The following is a 24,746-nucleotide window of genomic DNA, read 5'->3' on the forward strand; positions in this document are numbered from 1 at the left end:
TTACCTCTTCAAAAGGTTGTCGACATCTGGCATCACTGGAAGTTTAGTAAAAGAAGGTTTTTGAAACTGCCAAATCCAATACCCACTAATTGAAGGCTGCTCCTCATCAGCTGGCAACATTAGATTAGAAGACAGTTGCAAAATATTGATGACTTCATATCTTCTCTCTGTGCATACTTCCCTCCGAAGTAAAATCACCAGGAAAACCTCCCTGCTCCTCGTCCTAATATGGAGATGCCCAAGAGGAGCAGTAAAAAGGAGAAAATACCAAAAACTGAGAGCTGTCTGAATAATCAGGAGACTGGGGAGAAGAGAACCTTTCCCTGTGTTCGGTGTAAGACTTTGTGCTTTCGACATCTCTTACAAATATTTATCAGTCTGAGGGGGCAGGTGACATTCCTCCCACCCCCTAATCCTCTTCACGCTATCCGGGAAGTCCTCGCTTAAGAAGGGAGGAGGTAGTGGTTTCTTCTTCTGCAAGTGTTTACCCATCCTTGTGCAAGGAAGGCACACCACTGATATCATCCCAAGGAAAGAACATTTCCTGTTAAATAGAAGAATGGGTACTTGAGAAATTGAGGACCTCAAGAAACCTTACCCACTTAAACTAAATCTCCTAAAAGCATAACTGTTGTCAAGACATATTATGAGAAAAACATTTGACTGAACCCATATTTTAAACTATTGAATATTCTGGTCCAATTAATCTAGGTCAATAAAATAGAATTAACCAGAAAAACAGGCATAGAGAACCCCTCTCTTTTAAAAAAAAAAGTCAGAGATGATAAAAAAGGGGCTTGACTACTCATCAGTCTTAAGTCTCAACTGAAGAGGGGGGGTGGCTTCGAGGCATGACCGCGTATACGTGCTCTGTGAGAGTTCTGTGCGGCGGCCTGAATTTCATCAAATATCCTGTGGAATCCTGGCGTGTGTCGGCTGATAACACGTTCCTGATACAGTGGGAGACCTTCGACTACGGCTTTACAGAGGGTAGAGCTGCCAGGCTTGTGATTTCCAGCCTGGAGCACTGATTGCACGACGCTGCGGGCGCCATTTTGAGGAAGCTCCACACCTGCCGTATCAGTTTGTCGGCATTGTAGGCCCCTCACACCCTGCGGAAAAAGGCATGTTACGTTCGCCGCCCTGACTGCCAGTAAGGATCCTCCGGTGGGTGAAGCGGCTCGGAGGACCACCTCTGTGCTGGAGAAGCAGGACGTGGGATATTCGCTATGCTGGTGCTCGGCGCCCTTCACAGTGGCTGGGGCCCCCTGAGTAGGCATGGGAGAGGGAGCGGGCCGACGTGCCCCACGGACCCCTGCGGTTGCTGGTGGTCTGTGGTGGGAACAGCTGATGAGAGGACCGTGCAGGCGAGGTTAGTGAGTAGACTACTGTCCCTGTGCCTCCTGCTGAGATCCCCCATTTGTCGGAGTTTGTCTGCTCATTACAAATAGCCTGGGGTGCAGGCCCTACTGGGTAGGCGCTCTGAGAAATGGAGGGGACGCTTTTCTTGGGACCCGATTTGTTATTATGGGCATGCAGAAGGATTCGAGGGCCCAAGACCCTGGGGCTGATCGACTGTAGGAGACTAGACCTGGGAAGTTCTTCTCCGCCGAAGAGACCTGAGGATCGGACGGGGGAGGCTGGCCTAACTAGATTGGAGTCCGACGTACGCTCTCTGGCAGGACGTCCCCTCCCATTGGGGAACGGAGTCAAACAGCCGCATAGTGTCCAGTGGTCATGCCCATCATCCTGAGTAGTTAGGGGTCTGCGAAAACACCGTTCAGCGTGCCTGACACTCAAACCCCTGCTGGGCCTGCTCCCAACGGGATAAGATATTGCCTGTTTCCCCCCTCCCCCTCTCCCCCCCCCCCCCGAGAGGTAGAGCAGGTTAAGGTATAATCGGTTCACTGAACCGGCCAACATGGGCAAAGTCAAAGTGACAAAATCACAAGCCAACAAAATCCTGAACTATGCCCAGCCCATATCACACGGCCCGGAGGATAGAATTGACGATTGAGCACCGGAAAAGGAGTATTGGAGGGAGCTGGCAAAGATTCTCTGACGCTGGTGGACGTTATCCGCGCAGTGCAGTCGACCAGAGATGACATGATCCGAAAGATCGATGTCGTGGCTATCGATGTGAACCTGCTAAGATGCGACCTACGGAAAGTTTCAGACAGGGTGGTGGTCACGGAGAGGGACACAGAGGTCCTGAAGGAGGAGATCAAGAAGCTTAGTGCCACGGTGGTGGAGCTGAAACGCTAGGTGATCAAGCTCGATGACCGGGCTGAACACTCAGAAGGCTGGTCCAGAAGGGGGAACCTAAGATTTGTGGGGTTACCCAAGAAGGCGGAGGGCACAGCGGTGGACCTCTTTTTGGAGGACTGGATCGTCTGGGAAATGGCTCCCAAACAGCTGTCGAAATTCTTTAGTGTCGAGCGAGCGCACATGGCGCTGGTGGCTCCCCCCAGACCTGGAGCTCTTCCTCAAGCTATCCTCGCTAAGCTGTTCAGTTATAGGGACAGGGACCTTCTGATTCAGCTCTCCCGCAGCGGACGTCGGTTCATTTTTGAGGGACACTCCATAGCAATATACCCTGACTACACCCAAAGAGTCCAGGAGCAGAGGAAGACTTTCATTGCAATTAAACAACGGCTCAGAGATTTGAACTGAAAATGAAGGTTGGGTCTTATTCTTTTTCATGGCGGACAAAGCGAGAGACTGGTTGGACACCAGAGCTCCGGTGGGGAGACGTCTGGTTCCCTCTACGACCTCCGCTGGGTCGAATCCTTTTACAGTCCCCCGCAAGGAGTCGTAGGCAGCCTTCGAAACAAGCCCCCAAGAAGAGAACGATGAGCTTGGGACGGATCACGGTTCTACGTGATGGCACATTGCAGGCCTCAGACCCTGAGGTTATCCCGGACTCGGTGGAGGCGACGCCAGAACTTGAACTAGGCACGCGTGGTACAGGCAGTGAACAGGACTGAGCTTTGGGAAGGTGTGCATCAGCTGCTGAACTGTACAGATAAGTCTATGATTCTTCGGGATGTGCATTGGTCTGGGAGCCTGGACTGTTGAATTATAGTGGACTCCGGGGGGCGGGCATTTTGAGTGTGGGGAGGGGGCCTCTTGATTGTTGTGGCATTGAGTTTCTCCTTCCTTCTTTACATAGACTCATGGGTCGAAGGTCCAGTCGATGTTTGAAAGTATTGATAACGTGTGCTGCCATTGGAGCAGCGAGGCCCCCCCATCAGAGACTAGGTACGCCAGGGAAGCTTGAGAGTAATCTCGCATCCCGGTGTAACCAACTCTCTTGCACAGCGGTTCATTGTTATGGGTAGGGAAGGGGGGTGGTTTGGGGCGGTATGTATGGTGGCTTATATGGACCTGTATATTCACATTTACACTGCTGCCCATGGGGGGGGGGGGATTTTTACTGTTTTAGTTCTTGGATGTTTGTTAGTCTGTTTGGGAATCTTTGGGGTCACACGGGAGTACACCCAGGTGTACCAGTTCTGGACGAGATGGGAGGGACACCCTGAGCAGAGCGAGATATACTCCTAGGAAATTTCACCACTTTGCCATGACAGTACAATCACTAAAGTTCCTTAACTGGAATATCCGAGGGATGGCAGGTTTAGAAAAATGCTGCAGAGTACACGCTTTCCTAAAGACACATATTTGGGGGAACACTACTAAATTTTTACGTAAACGGTGGCGGGTCAGATTTATGCCACATCCTATTCTGGCTTTGCAAGGGGGCATTGGTGTGGGTGGCAGCAGGAGTGCTTTTCAGCACCAACACCATGTCCTGGACCCTGAAGGGCGGTATGTTATTCTGTTCGGGAGGTGGGAAGGAAAAGAATTGTGTATCGTTAATGTGTCTGCATCCAATTTTGACTGCCCCGATTTTTATCAGACAGTTCTCAAGGCAGCGACACCGTACATGGGGGCAGAAATTCTCCTTTTTGGTGACTTCAATTGTGTGCTAGATGGGACACTGGATAGGGAACCCCCCAGAGACAACACCAAGCCCCGTATGGTCAAATCTCTTATGGGCATTTTACAGGGAATGCAGTTAGGGGATGAGTGGAGAGCGCATAACCCTGATAGGAGGGAATTTTCCTGTTGTACTCCCGCAGCCAATACCTTCTCTCGGATTGATAAGTGCTACCTTACTGCAGGCCTTGTTGCCATGACAGGCTCCATTTCTTACCCACGGCGATATTTATCCGATCACGGTCCGTTGCTGTTGACCCTGACCTCCGGGCCGGGAAGACCACCCATCCCATTATGGCGGCTTCACGCTGAGGCCCTTACAGACCCCCCCATGCACAGGCTGTGAGAGCGGCTATAGGGCATTACTTTGGGGAGAACTGGGGGTCCACCGTCACAAGAGCCACAGAGTGGGAGGCCATGAAGGTGGTTCTCGGGGGGGGGTCTTTATGAATACCATCTATGGGGTTTACCACCAGCTTACTACAGATATAGACACCTTAGAAAAATGTTTGAAAACCCTAGAGACCACACTGCATCGGACCCCTACTGATACAGAGTGGAAGCGTGTTAACGGGGAGTTACTTGAAGCTTGGTCGCGACTAGAGAAACACAAATACACCGCTTACAGCCAGAGGCTTCATATGGAGGGTGACAGGTGGGGCGCGTTGTTAGCTCGACTGATTAGGACGGAGACGGAAAACGCTCCGGTGTTACAGGTCCGTGATACCAAGGGGAACTTAGTGAATACACAGGCTGCGATTATTAGTGAATTTGCGTCACACCTACAACAGTCTTGTTCGACAGTGGCCCGCGTCGTACCTCTTCCATTTCACTAATTTTTCACTGATATAGAGTTTCCTACACTTGGTTATGATGAGGCTGAGGTCCTTGGGGCGCCTCTCAACAGGGACGAAATTCTGACCTCTATTAAACGGCTGAAAAATATCCCGGGAGCGACTGTTTCCCGGCCGAGTTCAATAAGAGGTTTGCTCCAGAGTAGGTAGATCACCTCCTAGAGGTATTTATCAAAGCCCTAGACAGATGGGCACTTCCTAATACCATGAAGGAAGCACTTATTTCCATGATTCTTAAGCAGGATAGGGACTCCCACTCCCCGAGCTCTTACAGGCCTATATCCCTCTTAATATTGATGAGAAAATACTGAGCAGTGTCCTCGCGGCACGACTTTTGCCGTACGTGACTGATTTGGTCCACCCGGACCACTCTGGGTTTCTCCTCGGTCGAAATACTACACCAAATTTATGCAGACTCGCACATATATGGGATGCGCCGGATCTCCGGGAGTCGGAGTGAGCTCTGTGTCTTTTAGATATTCATCAGGCCTTTGACTCGGTTGAGTGGGATTATATGTGGATGGTACTTGCCCGGACAGGACTGGGGGATAACTATCTAAGATGGCTACATTTACTTTATCATAAACCCACGGTCCTGATTCGCCTTTGGAATTAGGTATCGGACAAGCTGGCTCTCCAACGGGGTACCTGACAGGGTTGCCCATTGTCGCTGCTCCCCTTCGCCCTTGCAATGGAGCCTTTGGCGATTACCCTCAGATGAGGGATGGAGCGTTGGGGATTTGGCTGGGGACGACGGTGCATGTTGTGTCAGTGTATGCCGACGATTACATGGTGTACCTACGACACCCCGAGATGGCAATACCAGAGCTCCTCCAGGAGCTGACTAGCTTTGGTGAAATTTCGGTACTCTGTCTCAAACCAGAGAAATCTAAACTTTGCCCCATGGGCAGCCTGCGGGACGTGGAGGAGGGAGCCCTACCTATAGTTGGTATGAGTTGAGTCACTGACACAGTGCGCTAACTGGGGGTTCGACTGACACACATGCAGGAAGCCTACTTAGTAAATAATGTGGGGAGATGTGTGGACGGAGTTCATAAATCCACTGAGTTTTGGCGAGACCTCTCTTTATCTCTGATGGGACGGATTGCCCTAATAAAAATAGTGGTCCTCCCGCGCTGCTTATACGTCATACAAAATTCTCTTTATCGTATCCCAGAGGAGTATTTTCACAGACTGGATCGGTTGATGGTGGACCTCCTATGAAGATCCAAAAGGAAGAAAGTGAAGCTAGATACACTACAGAGGACTTAGGAAAAATGGGGATTGGAGGTGGTGCCCAGGTTCACCCATTACTATATAGGACGCAACTTCTGCATGCAGTGCAGTGGCTCGATGAGAACGATTGTTGGGAGAAGCGGCTGCTGGAAGGCACTTATCAAGGGATTCCCCTATCTGATATCCTTATGATGGGTTCGAGGTTGCCCACGTGCTTCCCTTGTATTAGTAGACATTTGGCCGAAATATGGGCAATCGCAATCAAAACTGTGGTGAAACGTTCGCAATGTGCCCAGGATGCTCCGCTGTGGGCACTGATACCATTCAAACGAATAACTCAAACTATGGCTATTAATAGCTGGACGGAGGAAGGATGCTGCAAGATGGGGGACCTATACCTGGGGCAACGGTTCCTCTCTAGGGAGGAAGCTGAGTAGATGTTTGGTTTGGGACGGGGACAATACCTCCAGTATGCAAAGATTTTGGCGATTGCACGAGAGATCTGACTGACGTTTCCAGAGGAACCAGCCATAACTGCCACGCTCTGGGCCCTCACCTCGCTGGCTGGGGCCCGTAGATTGGTGTACCATATATATAGGGCGTTAAGAGAGGACCTTCCCGCTGATACGCTTCCAGTACAGGCCAGATGGGATAGTCTGCTGGAAGAGCCTTTGACGGATTCAGAATGGGGTAAGGTGCATGAGGGGGTCAAACTGATTAGCTCCAAGTGAGATTTAAGCTTGCCCAATTCAACATGGTCCACCAAACTTACCTGACCCCACACACATTGCATAGAATATACCTGGATCGCTCCACTCATTGTCCTTAATGTGGTTATAGTGATGCCCAGTTTTTATTGCATATGATTTGGGACTGCCCAACATTGAAATTATTTGCGAATCAACATTAGAACGTCTACAACAGGTGACAGGGTGGACGGTGACATGCTCCATTAAGCAGGTGATTCTGGGACTTCTTCCCAGGCCCAAAGAAAAGAAGCTCATGCGGCGGTTCCCACAGCTGGGACTGGTATTGGCTAAAAGAAGGATTGCAATCAGCTGGATGAGCTTGTTGCCCCCCACAGTGGAAAACTGGGCTAAAGACCTAGGGGAATGGGCCACAGCGGAGTTAATCTGCAGAAGGCGGGTTCGTAGGGACGTAAAATTGGAAGACGACGCGAGGGCATGGCAGATCATGATATTAGAAATCCCCAATAGAGAGAATTCCCTTTCACAAACACCGGTGGGAACAAGGACGGACGGAGGTGGGCCAGAGACGGGATTAGAACCAGAGAATGATCCCGGATTGTGATCTACTTAAAGCCTAGGAGGGTGGTAATGACTATTTGGACGATACAAGGTGCAGGGAGATGCTTTTCAACGTGACCCCGGGGGAGAGGGCGGGGGGGGCGGACGTTTTATAGTTGAACAGTTGTGAGTTGTTTTAGGAGATGTATCCTTATATCTAAATACAGTGCGGGGTGGTTAGCACCAGATACCAGTTGTAAACAGGTTCTTAGCAGAGGGAATTACACTATTGTCTCCGTCTGTGTATCAAGAACTAATGAAAATGTGCAAAATGTAACTGCCGTCCCTACTGCATTGAGACACCGTATGGATGGAAACTTAATAAAAATATAAATAAATAAAAAAAAGTCTCAACTGAAGAACTGTTAGGTAAGTGCTGCTCCTCTAGTACGGCTGTTTCCTTAACCAAGCATACATGCCCCATGTATATCCATATAAATAATTCCACCTTTTGAGCGAGAAAATGAGGTCAGAAGTAAACTAAATACGTGGTCCAAAATTAGCAGCAATTAAGGGATCAGACATTTTTGACCTCTGATAGCGGAGGAGTGCAGTCAAAATCGCCCCTCTGACTAGGAATAATTAATGGAGACGCCCCTGCACTTCTGCACATACGGGGGTGTCATGAGCCCCAGCACTGCCCACCCCTATCACCGTCATTAAACATTGCGCATACTGAAAAAAAAGTACTTTGCAGGCCCCAGCAGCTGCATATTAGCTTACCTATTACTAGAAGATATGACTGCTGAACAACACAACCCAAGCAACACAGCCTTTGTAACAAGCTGTAAACAGTGTGTTCTTGCTGAAAGAAAATCACAGGACAGGGTGCGGCTGATATTTACAATAACAGGCACAACATTCCCAAGTCCACCCTGTAAAAAGAAAGTGCCTTTGCTTGATAGACCTGTTAACCCATGGATGGAACAAAGGGCAAAAAATAAAGTGGGAATTTACAGTTTATAGGAAGGGGTTGTCTTTTTCCAATAGACACAGGAAACATCTTGGGGAAGTGGTGACTCAGGTGTCTTATTTAGGATAAACCCTGCTTAGAGAGTGAGGAATGGGGAGAGGTAGGAGATGAAGAGGTAATTTAGTTTCACCACAAAAAGACAGTTTGAATATCTGCCTATAAACTTGTGTTATAGACTCTTACTTGCTAAAGTACAGCCTCTTAATTATTACAGGCAGTTATAGTTTGATTTATGTACTAGCCCTTTTATATAGAGTGGACCAAACCTTTCAGGTGGTAAAACACTTCACATGGAACTGGGTACACAGGCGATTTATTCAAACACAATAGATACAAAGGGTGGAAAACATAATATGGTACAGTTAAGAGACTGTCAATGGTTGTGTTATCTGTTCTATGCATTTCGCAAATGGAAACGTTTGTTCTAGACATTCATGCCATCCAATTTTCTCCACAGGAAGCCTCATATGGGACATGTTATTTTAGTACCACCACAAGACATTTTTTGCTGGATGCAGACATTCACTCCATAATGGCTCTGTTGGTGTCTCATGGATTGTAAACCCCAGCCCTATCAACCCGAATCTGCCTTCTTCAAAGGAATTATGGCGATCACATGCACATTAAATGCATTTAACACATACCATGAGCCACTAGATATCTGCCCTTTGCTTCGCCTCTCCTCCAATCTGCATAGCTTTAAATTGACTTCTGTCTGTCAAACCGTTTTCACTTCTCCATTGGAAGGTTACTCCCTGGTCCTTTTTTCACAAACTATATTTTGCATTCTGCAAACAGTGCCAATCTTATTGGTCCAGTTTGTTTTTTGTTGCTTTTTTTTTCATAGTTTTTAATCATTTCCATGCACATGCCCTTAATATTCTTTTTTTAATTTTTTTAAGTTCGGTTAGAAAGTCGGTACATAGACTATAATGTCAAACATCAGTACAGTATAGCAAAGCAAGGCAGGTTTTCTGACTGTTGCTTATCCTATTCAGATTGAACAACTTAAACTTTTGTCTAAGGATCTGATAAATTATCGATTCCAAATGAAAGTTAATCCATGTTAATCCATTTACCACTTAAATTCTCTCAGACACACCAGTTTAAAATAGAATTTCTGTTTGGTGCTGCTCAATACACGTAGCTTATGTTCATGCCAATAGCTTTTTATGTGGTATTGATACCGACCTGCAGAGGGAATTTTCAGGCTGTTTTCTTGATACTGTAAGCCAAGCATGACTAGATCCAAAATGTTAAATCTATGACAAGTATATGATTGAAGGACTTGAATGGCAGGCAGGAGTGTCTATTGGGTTGTTATGTAGAAATATTACATAAATTGCTAGTTTTACTGAAAACCCCTACCAAACAATTACGTGATGCAGGGCAAGTTGCCAGCACATGTATCAGATAAGCACTGACTTCCCTGCTCTTCGGACTGTGAATTTTCTCAATATTCACCACTCTACCAAATATCTTAATTGTTAAATATGTCATGAACTGAGTATTAAATTGTTGGAGGCACTGACTGACAGGGACCACCAGCTTCTGAGTCCTGTGCTTGAGTGAATCCATCAGGCTGTGTATCGCTATTGCAAAGTACCCGAGACAATTTGCTCTGCTAATTTTGTAGACTTCCTTGTGATAGTTCAGGAAGATCATTATAACCGGCCCTAAGAGACTTTAAATCCGGGATGATGTCCGTTTTTTTTTTACTTTGGTTCACATAGTACTTTGTTTCTGATCAATGTAATCCCAAACTATGGCTGGAATACTCTGTGAAAATCACTCTTGGGAACTCTGAAGTAGGAGCATAGTTAGGTGATTCTAGCAAAACCCTCGTAGTCTAGTACATTCCCCAATACCTGTGTACCTAGGCCAGTTCATTGGTGCAAGATAACCATTATTGTTGACATATAAATGTAGAAAGAGCTGGATTAAATGAAAGTGGCACGAGTCTGCAAAGGTCCTTTTTATTGGTTTACTTACAAAACATCCTCGAAACCGAAACAAAAGCCTTCAGTTCTCAGCATCAGCAACATCTAAATACTAGGATCTTTCAGACTCAGCTGCTCTTACAAGGGTGACTGCAACTACTTTAAGGCTTGTCATGCATTATTTGTATCTAAGTGTAATTTCCTTTTGGCCTGTTATTTGTTTCTGGTGTGATTATTCATTCAGACTTATCTTTATGTCCAGCTCCTTTGCTGGAATGTTTGCAATTGAAGCAGTATTAGTATGTGGGAACATAATCACGCAGCACAACTTTACTTTCATTTCAAAACACTTGTGTTGTCTGTTTTGCCATGTCGGCAATTCTGCTATTACCACCAGAGCTGGACTGGGAACCCAAAGCAGCCCTGGCAGTTTTCTTCAACCAGCCCGTGGGGAACTACTGCCTGGACCAGGGAGGCTGCAAACGCTTACTTGCTTTTTTTGCTACTGGGGGCCGATATTGCTGCACCACTGCAAAACCGGCACCCAGTAACAAAACCGGGCCCACCGCAGCAAAACCAGCCCCCAACCTTCCAGCCTCCTGGGAAAACACCCAATGGCCGGTACTGCCCGTCCTGCTCTGATTACCATTAATGAAGGAAGAGCGGCATGTCGAAACCATGCTCAGGCCAGGATGTCAGCTGTCCTCCTCTTTCTGTATTTCCGCCTTACCTTTGCATAGCACAGAAGTATGGTATTGCTACCCCTCTTCCCCACAAGGAACAGCTACAGCCGGCACATCAGCTCCCCAGGTTCCATCTCAGTTGGTTCAACTACACCTTATTGATTTACCACAAAAATATCTGAAGCAACCCCAATAATGTAGCCTTCATCTGTGGAGTACTCTTTCATCATGCAAAAAAGAAAGATTTTTAAAATCGCTATCTTCGCCCCTAGCACCTATACATAAGGTGCATGTTTATGTATCAGTGCCTTTAAAAAAAACATTAGTGTTAACTCACATATATCGCAGCATGGATTTAAACAATATAAAACATTCCAGTTTACATCAATGTTAGAGTACGTAACACTTTTACGATTCTTAAGTCCACATATGTACATACAGTGGTATCCAGATCCCGCTAGTCTGTCTCTATTTCTCGATTTATTACTGGCTTCGTGCATATATCCCCCTATAGGTGTTCCAACCGCCACATATTGTTTGGGGTACAGGGCAACACGTTTTCATGTGTATTTTGTCCTTGTGACAAGTAGGCCCAACCCCCTACAGTACAAACCCTTTGTCTGCCAGTTTACAGTACCACATTATGGATCAGGGAAAGACATTTCCCTGCAGTTAAGGTAATATTTGTGTCCCTGTGTTAATGCTGTTCAAACTTGTATTTATGATTCATTACTGCAAAGGCTTTATTAATAGGGTGAGCGCTCTAAGTAAATGTTGTAAGCTCAGACTGTACTACTGACAGTGGTTAAAAGTATAAAAATGTGTACACACGTTTTCAATGTTTAGCAATATGAGGCTATGTATAATACTCCCAGAATGCTCTCTGATTAAATGCAAATATTTGCAGAAGCTTGAAAGCAAGATTGATGATTCTTTGCTTTCAAAATAAAATGTTCGCAAAAAAAATTCGCTAAACTACTGAAAACTGTAGGTACCATTTCTTTGCAGTATTATTTAGTAAAATGTGTTGCAGTATTATTTAGTAAAATGTGGTAATGCACGCTAGTATTTCCCAAAAATATGCATAATGGAAAATCAATGTAACCAGTTTTAATAAGGTTATGGGAAATATAACAATAAGCAAGCATTGGTAAAACCAATAGGTCTTAAATTGTTGGTCCGCCTTTTAGTTTTGTCAATGCGTGACTTGTTTTGGTATTGTTTTTGCAAAACCTTATTGGTGTAGGAGCTGTTGGCTCCTCATTATAACAAACATTGGCAAAAACAAAAATTGTTTTGGGCTAAAAAAAAAAAAAACACATTGCACAGTAGTTCCTGGCACTGAACAAATGAAATGTGTGTCGATATGCTCCTTGTGAAAGGACTGAATGCTGTCACTCACAGTGAAGCTAGTCGATAGACAGAGAGAGACAACATTTTAATAAACACAAAAGGTCATGGTGAACACCAGACCTAATTAAGGGCCCAATTATTAAATAAAGTACACCCATGTCCTTGGATTAAGTGCAGATATACGACTTTTGCGAATTCACAAGACTTTACAAAAGTAATAGTACTCCTAGTAAATATTTGTGAACTGCATTTTAGCAAGAGCAAATCTGAAGGTGTAGATTTACTCATGCGAAAATCTGAGTGTTTGTACGTTTCCTTTCCCTCCAACCACTTTTTTCCCAACCCTGGAAGAAGTTTTATGTCTGCCATTGTCAGGAGTAAATATCCAACCTTTCTCAGTATGGAAAAAGATTAGAGAAGAGTTGGTGAAAACCCTTAAAACATGCAGGTTAGTAGGTTTGCACAGACTCAAAAGGGCATTCCAACCCTGGAACTGTTGCTTTCCATTACCTTCAGCCCCAGTATGTAGATCTGCGGAAGTGTGGCAACATAAGGGAATTGCTAGTATTCAAACCCTACTATGTAAGGAGCACTGTCATAATCTGAGAGGCTATTTCAGAGCTCTTATATAATGAGATTGCTCCCATAATTTGTTGCAGCATTACATGGCATAAAAGGGACAAGTGGATTTTGTTACAGGACTAGTAAATTTATGAAGCAACTTGCCCCATGGACAAGTAGATATTTTATTAAATTCCACACCCCTGCATAATGCAATGGGTGTGCTGGGCGCTGACTAAAGCAGTGCACCCTACTGCAGTAAATATGCTGTCCTCAGCACAGCCGTGAACTTGCTCCTATCTTGCGGTTAGAATATTCGTGTGAGGCTGTTTGCAGCTGCTGGTCCAACCTTTACTGTGCCGGCAGCATCCTGACATGGAACTGGCACCACAGCTACCCGAGCAGGCAAGGGCCAAAGAGATCCCCAAGACCTCTTCCCCCTTCCCCACTTATGAGTGGTGTCAATGGGGGTGCTCTAAGCGTGCACCGTCTCTGTCGCACACAATCAGTTTGCCTCCTGACAGCTCCTTTACCTCTGTGCTTGCATCTGTAATAGGCTGCAGGCGCAGTGACAAAGTGTTTTATCATTTGTAAAGGGCAATGACCCCATGCAAATGAGGGAACGCTCTCTGGTGATTGATCCAGCGAAACATGCGCAGCAGTATGCTCTGTATTGTAGAAATGGCTACACAAGCATCTGTGGCCCGTTATATAATACCAAAATGCCCCAAGGGCACAAGAAGCAGAGCCTCCTGGTGGATAAAGATACATTTGCTCCACATTTCGTTTACAATTTAAAAAATAAAATAATTTAAGGCAACAATGCTTGTAGGTCAAATATGATCATAGTGCTGCAATGTGAACTGGCATAGTAGAAAATGCATTTGAACTTTCCAGACTGTCCTGGCCTCTGTCAGTTACATTTATATACATAGATAAACAAGGTGAGGAAATGGTAAGAGGAATTCTTATTTTACACATTAAGATAGGTTGCTGGTTGCCCTGGTTGTTTTTGTACTGAAGTGTTGGGTCTGGAGTCAACTAGATTATCCAGTAGCTATGTCCTCAGAGGCAGCCAAATGTCTCTAGTCCTAAGGGTTGAGTCAGTAATTCAGTGTGTAATTCCATCTCTTTATTGCTGTGGATCAGGTCCTTGAGCCATCGATTGATCTCCACTTTCCCCACCTACAGGCCACCGGACTCTTAGCTATTAGCAAGGTTTGTGCCGTGAACTTCTTGTGCGATGCCTCAACATCTCTGAACAAGGCCCTTAAGGGCAAATTTGGTGCCTGATTGGCCCATACTCTCCACCATAGCCTACAACGCTGCCAAAACTTCCTTCCAATATCGTTGTACTCTATTACATGGCAATGCCAGATTAAGGAAACCCACCCCCAATGCACCATGTCTGACACAGTTATCTTCCTTCCTCAGTCCAAACCGGTATACATTCATTGGCGATTAGTAAGCTCGCAATAGGAACCTTCAGTGAATAACTCGAAGCCGAATGCTAGAGGAGATCAAACCAGTTTGGGAGCAACAGAAATTCAATTCCTCATCTGAAATCGCCTGTCCCAGCAATATTTCACAACCCAGCATAGCCCTTTAGTACCTCATGGGAGCTTTCCCCTGGGAGGAACAATAAAGTATGCAAACCAAATGGTTGGTGGTTTCAGCATTCAGTAACCTATCCAGGGTGGCATACGTTGAGTGCTTCTTAGGGAATCTGGGGACATCCAGTCTGCACCTACTTCGTATCTGCAAATTAGTGAAATGGTCCAGGGGAGCCTGGGGGGCTCCCATGTAATTTGTTAAAGAGAGGAATGATCCCTCACGGTATAAGTCGCCCTATTGTTGTAGTTCCCTTGATTGAAGCTGGGATCTGACGAGTTTCTCATGTGTGGCTTGCAACAGAGGGTGGTAACTCACAGGGAGGCAGGTGAAGTAAATAAACCCTGTGCCTACCTGCCGACACAGCATCTTCTGTGCTCTTGTCATGCACTGGACTGTGGGTGGAACTACTACATGTTTAAGGGAGGGAGTTTCAATAAAAGAGGATGTGGGTATCGGCGACATTGACTTCATTTCCGCTGCCAAATGTGGAAGAAAGGGAGATGGGTGATACCCGTAAATCGCAAAGTGTGCCTGCTTGCACAGATAATACAATTCCATGTCAGGGGCCTCGAATTCTCCACAAATGGAATGGCAGAGTAAGGGTCTAGCATTTTACTCTAGGTGGCTTTCCCACCCATGCCAGCCTGACGTTTGAGCTCTCAGTTACGCGGAAAAGGGTTATGTGAGCTGGAGAGGTATAGTCAGAAATATAGCGGTTTTGAGAGTACCAACATTAATGATGTCACTCCCAAATCCTATTTGCCCTGCATGTGATAGTGGAAGCAATATCCATCGCGTGACCTGGTCAATGAGTACGCTGAGCGCAGTGCCGTAGTTTATACATATGGCCTCATCCTTATTTCTGTGTATCTAGATGCCATGATATTTAAGTACATCAGGCAGTGGAAACTCTGGTGTGAATTGTATCGAATTGGATGCAAGATATGCTGTAATTTGTGACCTCCCCGAGTTGATATGGACACCAGAGAGTGCCCCGCATTTAATAAATTCTCTTAGTAAGGCATTCGGACACAACCTAAGGTTTGCAAACTTAGAGGGTAATGTCGTTTTAATAGAGATGAATGAATATGTTTCGGCTATCATTGGAGCATAGTTTCTTTACCACACTTTTGATTAGTAGAATCAAAATGCAACAAATGTTTACATTTAGGGCACAATTTCTTTTATTTATCTTTTTGCACTCCTTGGGAGTGTATGTGTTTCTTGCTCTCTCTCCCTCCTTGTCTTGCTTCCCCGCTCAAAATCCCTCCCCTCAGTGCTCTTCCACCCCAGCTCATCTGTTGCTTCCCTCTCCGCTGGGCTTTTTTTGTTGCTTTTTAATTTCCCCACTCCCGGCTCCTTCGTATCTTTTGCCCCTCCCTGTTCACCATTCCTCCACACCGCGCTGCTCGGTTGGCATTGGGTTGCTTTCCCTGCTTCTCCCTTGCTCTTCGATCCCACACTGTTTCATTTTCATTTGTTTTTAATTTCTGTTTTTCGGAGGGCCCAGCAGCTTCTGTTTGCTGTTGGGCCCTATATTTTCCACATTATGCATTTTTACACAGTTTTTATTTTTTAATTTTTTTACTGCTCACGTGTCCTCCATTTTGGAATGGTAAATTAAAAATAAACCTAAAAATGTCAGCCTCATTGTCATGTCCCATATGTGTGCGTACTTGAGTGACACATGCACACATCATCACACTGAGACTTGCCATGCAGTGAAGAAATATCATGACACATAAGTGTGCATGCATGGTAACACATGCACATGGATACATCACTAACCTGGCAATGGCATTTTTTGTTTCTTTGCTGTTTTGCCAATGCTTTTAAGCATTGGTGAAAGCATTTGTTTTTTCTTTTTTAGCAGATGCTGTTAACAATCGGCAAAAAGATAAAACTGGAAAGGTGAGACTTACTAGCTTCGCTAAATCTAGTTTATTCCTGTAGCCTCCACAACATAGCTTATTTACTTCTTGATTGTGTGGCAGAAAACCACATCCTGGTTACACCGGAGTAGCCAGGCCATCATGCTTTCACTGATCCTTCCCAGGGTCAGACCGGGACAGAAACAAGGCCCGGGCACCAAAATAAAAGCGGCCCCATTAGCAGGGCAGATAGCTAAAAATGTGGTAATATCAGGGAAACCATCTGTAAAAACCGTCCCCAGCAGGTCATAAAACCAGCCCACACCTGCATAAAAAATCAGTCCTCGGGCATTGCCTGATTGTCCCATAGGCCAGTCCGACCCTGATCTTTCCTTGCAGAAGATAGCACTTCTTTCATGGAGAGGCATGAACATGCGTCAAACCAGAAATATTACAGTGTATACTCTGTGCACCTATGCGTGCTCCATAAGTGCATTTGGCAACAAAAACCTGTACGATTTATATTTCCTATGGGCTGACTTGTTGTACTCCGATATATGCATGGCTCTGCCCAGCTAAAAGGATGGTCGCTTGCTGAGAGTACGCTTTGGACTTGTTGGGGAGGGATGGATCATTGTTCTGTGTTCATGGCAGGATCCTTGGTCTGTCTCAAGCATATTAAAGTGGAAAGAGTCCACGCGTGTCCCATAGTAAAGGAACGCGTGTGCAGGATGGTAGCTGCTCTGCAGTTATTGGACAGATTGTTTGACACCACTAAACAAAGAGAGCTGTCGATGTAATGCTTTGTGAGATTGTTCTCCTCTGACCAAGGCTATTTCCATGATAGCTCTCTCCTACCTTTTTGAAAAAACCTATTTCATTGGCATTTCAACTTACATTTTGTTCAAGCAATTATTTCCACCGTGTTAAGAGAGGAAAAAAAACATACCTCAGTTACATGAATTGTTCATTTGTCATCAGCACAAATTGTGGGGTATAAAGCCATTCATACTTTGACATTATCTAAACAGTGCAAAAACCAAAGGAAATGATGGACGGAGTGTTGAACATTGCAAGCACTCACCCCCAGTCAACTGATCTGGGTTTAATCCATCACCATTCTTTAGCCCACTCTGCCACCCCAGTTCAGACATGGCCATATGCAAATCAGTCTGACCCTGTGCCTCATGGGAACAGTCCAGCCCGAACTGCCAAGCCATGTCTTCCCTGGACCGGAAACAAGCTTCCTAGGACCGGTTTCTGGCATTTCAGCCGTCTTCAGCCAGGCTTGCTTGAATCCAGTGGCAAAGTGAGCAAGGGACTCACGTCTGAGCATACCCTGCCAACTCATGGCGAACAAAGCAAAAACCAAAGGAAATGATGGACGGAGTGTTGAACATTGCAAGCACTCACCCCCAGTCAACTGATCTGGGTTTAATCCATCACCATTCTTTAGCCCACTCTGCCACCCCAGTTCAGACATGGCCATATGCAAATCAGTCTGACCCTGTGCCTCATGGGAACAGTCCAGCCCGAACTGCCAAGCCATGTCTTCCCTGGACCGGAAACAAGCTTCCTAGGACCGGTTTCTGGCATTTCAGCCGTCTTCAGCCAGGCTTGCTTGAATCCAGTGGCAAAGTGAGCAAGGGACTCACGTCTGAGCATACCCTGCCAACTCATGGCGAACAAAGCAAAAACCAAAGGAAATGATGGACGGAGTGTTGAACATTGCAAGCACTCACCCCCAGTCAACTGATCTGGGTTTAATCCATCACCATTCTTTAGCCCACTCTGCCACCCCAGTTCAGACATGGCCATATGCAAATCAGTCTGACCCTGTGCCTCATGGGAACAGTCCAGCCCGAACTGCCAAGCCATGTCTTCCCTGGACCGGAAACAAGCTTCCTAGGACCGGTTTCTGGCATTTCAGCCGTCTTCAGCCAGGCTTGCTTGAATCCAGTGGCAAAGTGAGCAAGGGACTCACGTCTGAGCATACCCTGCCAACTCATGGCGAACAAAGCAAAAACCAAAGGAAATGATGGACGGAGTGTTGAACATTGCAAGCACTCACCCCCAGTCAACTGATCTGGGTTTAATCCATCACCATTCTTTAGCCCACTCTGCCACCCCAGTTCAGACATGGCCATATGCAAATCAGTCTGACCCTGTGCCTCATGGGAACAGTCCAGCCCGAACTGCCAAGCCATGTCTTCCCTGGACCGGAAACAAGCTTCCTAGGACCGGTTTCTGGCATTTCAGCCGTCTTCAGCCAGGCTTGCTTGAATCCAGTGGCAAAGTGAGCAAGGGACTCACGTCTGAGCATACCCTGCCAACTCATGGCGAACAAAGCAAAAACCAAAGGAAATGATGGACGGAGTGTTGAACCCAGCCCTAAGTGGGATGGGTATTCCCAGACGTGGGACCCGTGCTCACTACGCCACTGGAGTCAAGCTATCCTGGCTGATGACGGCTGATAGCCAGAAACCGGTCCTAGGATGCTTGATTCCGGTCCAGGGAAGACATGGCATGGCAGTTCGGGCTGGACTGTTCCCATGAGGCACAGGGTCAAGACTGATTTGCATATGGCCATGTCTAAACTGGGGTGGTGTAGTGGGCAAAAGAACGATGGATTTAACCCAGATCTCTTGACTGGGGGAGAATGTATGCATTGTCAGCATTCCGTCCATCATTTGTTTGTTGTAACGCTGTTCGCCCTAAGTGGGATGGGTATTCCCAGACGTGGGACCCGTGCTCACTACGCCACTGGAGTCAAGCTATCCTGGCTGATGACGGCTGATAGCCAGAAACCGGTCCTAGGATGCTTGATTCCGGTCCAGGGAAGACATGGCATGGCAGTTCGGGCTGGACTGTTCCCATGAGGCACAGGGTCAAGACTGATTTGCATATGGCCATGTCTAAACTGGGGTGGTGTAGTGGGCAAAAGAACGATGGATTTAACCCAGATCTCTTGACTGGGGGAGAATGTATGCATTGTCAGCATTCCGTCCATCATTTGTTTGTTGTAACGCTTTTCGCCCTAAGTGGGATGGGTATTCCCAGACGTGGGACCCGTGCTCACTACGCCACTGGAGTCAAGCTATCCTGGCTGATGACGGCTGATAGCCAGAAACCGGTCCTAGGATGCTTGATTCCGGTCCAGGGAAGACATGGCATGGCAGTTCGGGCTGGACTGTTCCCATGAGGCACAGGGTCAAGACTGATTTGCATATGGCCATGTCTAAACTGGGGTGGTGTAGTGGGCAAAAGAACGATGGAATTAACCCAGATCTCTTGACTGGGGGAGAATGTATGCATTGTCAGCATTCCGTCCATCATTTGTTTGTTGTAACGCTTTTCGCCCTAAGTGGGATGGGTATTCCCAGACGTGGGACCCGTGCTCACTACGCCACTGGAGTCAAGCTATCCTGGCTGATGACGGCTGATAGCCAGAAACCGGTCCTAGGATGCTTGATTCCGGTCCAGGGAAGACATGGCATGGCAGTTCGGGCTGGACTGTTCCCATGAGGCACAGGGTCAAGACTGATTTGCATATGGCCATGTCTAAACTGGGGTGGTGTAGTGGGCAAAAGAACGATGGATTTAACCCAGATCTCTTGACTGGGGGAGAATGTATGCATTGTCAGCATTCCGTCCATCATTTGTTTGTTGTAACGCTTTTCGCCCTAAGTGGGATGGGTATTCCCAGACGTGGGACCCGTGCTCACTACGCCACTGGAGTCAAGCTATCCTGGCTGATGACGGCTGATAGCCAGAAACCGGTCCTAGGATGCTTGATTCCGGTCCAGGGAAGACATGGCATGGCAGTTCGGGCTGGACTGTTCCCATGAGGCACAGGGTCAAGACTGATTTGCATATGGCCATGTCTAAACTGGGGTGGTGTAGTGGGCAAAAGAACGATGGATTTAACCCAGATCTCTTGACTGGGGGAGAATGTATGCATTGTCAGCATTCCGTCCATCATTTGTTTGTTGTAACGCTTTTCGCCCTAAGTGGGATGGGTATTCCCAGACGTGGGACCCGTGCTCACTACGCCACTGGAGTCAAGCTATCCTGGCTGATGACGGCTGATAGCCAGAAACCGGTCCTAGGATGCTTGATTCCGGTCCAGGGAAGACATGGCATGGCAGTTCGGGCTGGACTGTTCCCATGAGGCACAGGGTCAAGACTGATTTGCATATGGCCATGTCTAAACTGGGGTGGTGTAGTGGGCAAAAGAACGATGGATTTAACCCAGATCTCTTGACTGGGGGAGAATGTATGCATTGTCAGCATTCCGTCCATCATTTGTTTGTTGTAACGATTATCTAAACAGTCTCATGAGTTCTGCATGGTTCCTGGAATACCCCTTTTATGTGCACAGAGTGGACATCTCAGCAAATTTTCATTTAACCATATTTGTAGGGGATGTTAACCTCACAGGGTAGGGATCTAAGAAGGCAAGCAATTTAACAAACTACAAACTGTGTAAACTTAGAAAACTAGTGCACACATCTCCTCCAACATTGCAACGCTGTGTTCAGCAGCGAGGGATGTCAACCGCCGGATGTAGCAGTCTTGCCACCAAGACACTTATATGGGGTGAAGAGCCCACTACTCCCATTTCCTCTTGTCTCTCCCCATCTAACCATTGGGTGATCTATTGGATCTGGGAGGCTCTCCTTCCTACCTTAATTTGTTTCTATGGTTTTAGCTTCTTTTGAAGGATGAGAATGCTTTGCCTCTTCATATATAATTTCCACCCCTTTCATCTACCACTGGACCTTCCCCACACATTATTTGCTCTCTTTGCTCATAAAGCGCACAGCCACTGACCTATATTTGCTTACCATACGTTGTATAGGACTGACTGATGGACAGAACATCATATTATAGTGCATCATCCACATGTGTTAGTTCACACCTTACTTTACAACATCATAACATTCTGGTGTTCTAATTCAATACATGCTTGCTATGGTTTACATCCCACAGCTTATATCATCAAAGAGTAATTCAATTGTGTAGTTATAATGTCTGTATTTACTGCTCTACTCACACTGAGAACATATCACAAATAAACAACACAGCTTTACAAATAAACAACTTAGCTCTTGTATGCTATATCATCAGGTAGCTCATGACTTGTACGTAACACTATCAATTATACCTCAAAAGAGTTTATCATTCACCTGGATTAGACACACATATATATACTCTAACACAGGTGTCTCCTACGAGTTGATCGTGAGCTAGTAGTGGCTCTCCAGCTACCTGTGAGTATCTCTTCTCTGTGCAACCCAGCCGACTAACATAGAAGCTTTTGCTTAGTTGCATTATTATATGTGTACCAAAATTAAAAAGAATGTATTCAAGATGAATATGTGTGTGTTTTCAGAAATCATAAGCTGAGGTTTGGAGAAAAATGGTTGAATTTTAAAAATATATCTAAAGTTATTATTTGAGTTAGAGAGGTATTTTACTCATATTTTTACTTGGTGACAAGGGGATTGCAGCAATAGCCTTTATGTATTAGATATGTAATATTTCAATTAAATTTGTCCAAGCCTTTTTTACTTTACTGCTGGAACCCTGTCTAATGCACTCATGTAATTACTGCAGACAATCATGGATGGGATGGTCACTCTTACATCACTACTATTAGTAGCTTGGGATGATTTTTATTGAACATAAGTAGCTCTTATTGCAGAAAAGGTTGAAGACCCCTGCTCTAGCAGAATACTTGACCCCATTATGCACACAATAAAGCATCACAACTATGCAATTAGAAAAACACCTCACACAACATAACCGGGCATAGCAAAAAGTACATTATAGTCACCCCTCATCCCCTCATCCCAACCATGATGCTGCCAACACAACACCTAGGTTATAGCTTGCAAGGAATTACCACTCCCAACACTTCCCACTCTTCACCTCTTACATAGAACCACCAGAAAATGCTTTTTAAAATCCCACTACACCCATTCCCCCATAGTTCTGTACCATGTAACTGACCAGAAACGCCTTCTAACAAAAAAGCACTTCAGTCCAGGCAATAGATGACTGCCTTATGGTATGAATAAAATGACAAAACCGGGGGGCGCTGGCACAATCCACATAATATACCATCACCAAAAAATGGATAGAATTATCGGATCCTCACCTCACTGACCAGTCACCATGATTCTAGAGCATCGGATTCCTGTCAAAGAGAACTCGCAGAAAGACGTGGAAGAGTGCTCGCATTCCAAAAGTGCTACAAGATCACATAAGCCATAGAATTGTGCTACACAAATGCTCATCGCCTAGCATAATGCAAAAGCATTAAATGTTTCATGTCGGAGTTGTAATGTTTTGTTTTTTTCTTCGATGTCCCGTTATAGTGCATTTACTTCAGTTACATGAGAGATGATTGGTCAGAAGAGGTGACCGTTTACGTTTTAGACATGAATTGCATGAAACTGTGGCTGTTGTTCTAGAAAGGTGGCGAAGAAGCAGCGGTCTTCCCCACTTTTGCATTTTGTATACCCAGTACCATTGACGCGTAGGTTTGGGTAACGTTTGTTTTTTCCCCTGGATGTAGGTGAATGCAGAGCCTTCCAGGCGTTTGAAGGTGGGGTAGAATGTTTTAAGTTGACTGCAGGTCGCCTTGCGAGTTGGGTAGGCTTCTGGGATGTGGAGAGGCGGATTGACATTTTATGGTGCAGATCAGACTTTCACCATTAAAATACAATAAAGTAGAAACAGGAAGCTTCATGTGTTTTTTCAGTGTTCCTTTGCTAATCTTTAATGGCAGTTGTAATTGGCCTGTAACATTGACATGGGTTGTGTAGCGGTCTGTAAGACACTATAAATTTTTCTCCAGTGTTGTTATCCACTGTATCTTCCGCCGCACCACCCTCACCCCCTCCTTCCAGGGGTTGGACCCCCTTCCCTTATCAAGGAGAAGCAAATTTAGAAAATGTAAGATTTACTACTGCTAGCATTTGGCTATGGTTGTGAAACGTTATATAGTTCATGCTGCCTTTTATTGTGTTAAACCTTTTTTCAAAATTCCTTCCAGCAACATTTGAATTAGCATGTTAGCACAACTGTAAGAGGTTTATTGTATTTCTGTGAGGTGGTAGTGCAATGCACAGTAGCTCATACGAAGGCTTGTTATGCCCATTGTCTCTGTTTGGGTCTAAAGTGTTTATTGTCTTGCGATAAGTGGCTGGTTATGTGTTTGTCTGAACTGTATGTTTGTCAAACTGTCTCAAGCAGAGGGAGTCATGTGGATGGGAAGCGTAGAACAGCATCCTTGTTCTTTTCTAGGAGCAGGCCGCCATCCTGGCAGAAGAGTTCACACAGCTGATGTCAGCACCATGTAAAGCTATGCGTATTGCCTACTTGTAATTGTCCTCATTGTCTTCTTTAATTAGATGGTATTGTATGTGACTCAGTTGAATTCAGCATTGCAGATTATAAACGGATACGACTTACACTTTGCCTTTTAAAAACGGAGTCTGTGTTATGTAATCTATTTAATGCAAAATGCATTGGCAAACAGTAAACTTGTACAACTAGCGCGAGTTCTATTTGCACGGCTGGCTTCATAAACGAGTAAAAGGGGTAGCAATCCAGGACCCAGGGAATTAAAGGTACCACAGCCGTTTCAAGTTTCTCTGAGTTTCTCCAGACTTTTAGCTTTGACTCTACTTACTGTTTGGATGTGATTACAAGTGCCCTTGAGGGTCATATGCTATTTATCACACCCAACATGCAGATTTCGCAATTTCCACTCGGAAATAAAACCAGACATTTTTCACCTGTTAAATATCGACGGCTTGCTGCCAACATTCGACCAAGGAAAGCTCCAGCGTTGCAGGCGTTATCGCTCTTGGTAATCACCGGCAGGGGAAACCTCAGCTCTTCAGATTCCACAGCATTCATCTCTAAGGGAAGTGAAATCACTGCGGTTCCCTGTACCCATCTTTAAATGAAGTGACAGCACCGCATGTACCAGCTTCCATCTCTACAGAAAGTGACATCACAGTTTTCCCACCAAAACCATCATCAAAGTCAGATAGGAAGTCATAGCATTAGTTCCTACTTCTGGCCTTTTCTCCTACTTCAGCCTGCTGCTCAGGGTTTCCACTGCCCAGGCATCCCAAGCTAAGGGCAAGCATAGACCAGAACAATGTCTGTTTGTGCTTCCAAAGGCCAGAAAAGGCTTAAGGCCAGAACCCCTGCTCCTCTGCAGTCTCGGCAAGTACCTACAAGTTCATGTCCTATCATGTGTGTAGCTCAGTGTCCCTAACTACCAATCCCCAAAATTACACCCTGATCTAGGCCATACAAACACAGACACTGCAG

The 24,746-nt window shown here is 45.7% G+C and overlaps 1 protein-coding gene across 4 annotated transcripts in view; it reads left to right on the top strand.

Moving 5' to 3' along the window:
• MAP3K13 (mitogen-activated protein kinase kinase kinase 13) overlaps positions 1-24,746 on the top strand; it is a 408,282-nt gene that overhangs the window by 226,386 nt on the left and 157,150 nt on the right. The gene's annotated exons all lie outside the window — the stretch shown is intronic.

The sequence above is a fragment of the Triturus cristatus genome, chromosome 3_2 (genome assembly GCF_964204655.1).
Source record: "Triturus cristatus chromosome 3_2, aTriCri1.1, whole genome shotgun sequence".
NCBI lineage: Eukaryota > Metazoa > Chordata > Amphibia > Caudata > Salamandridae > Triturus > Triturus cristatus.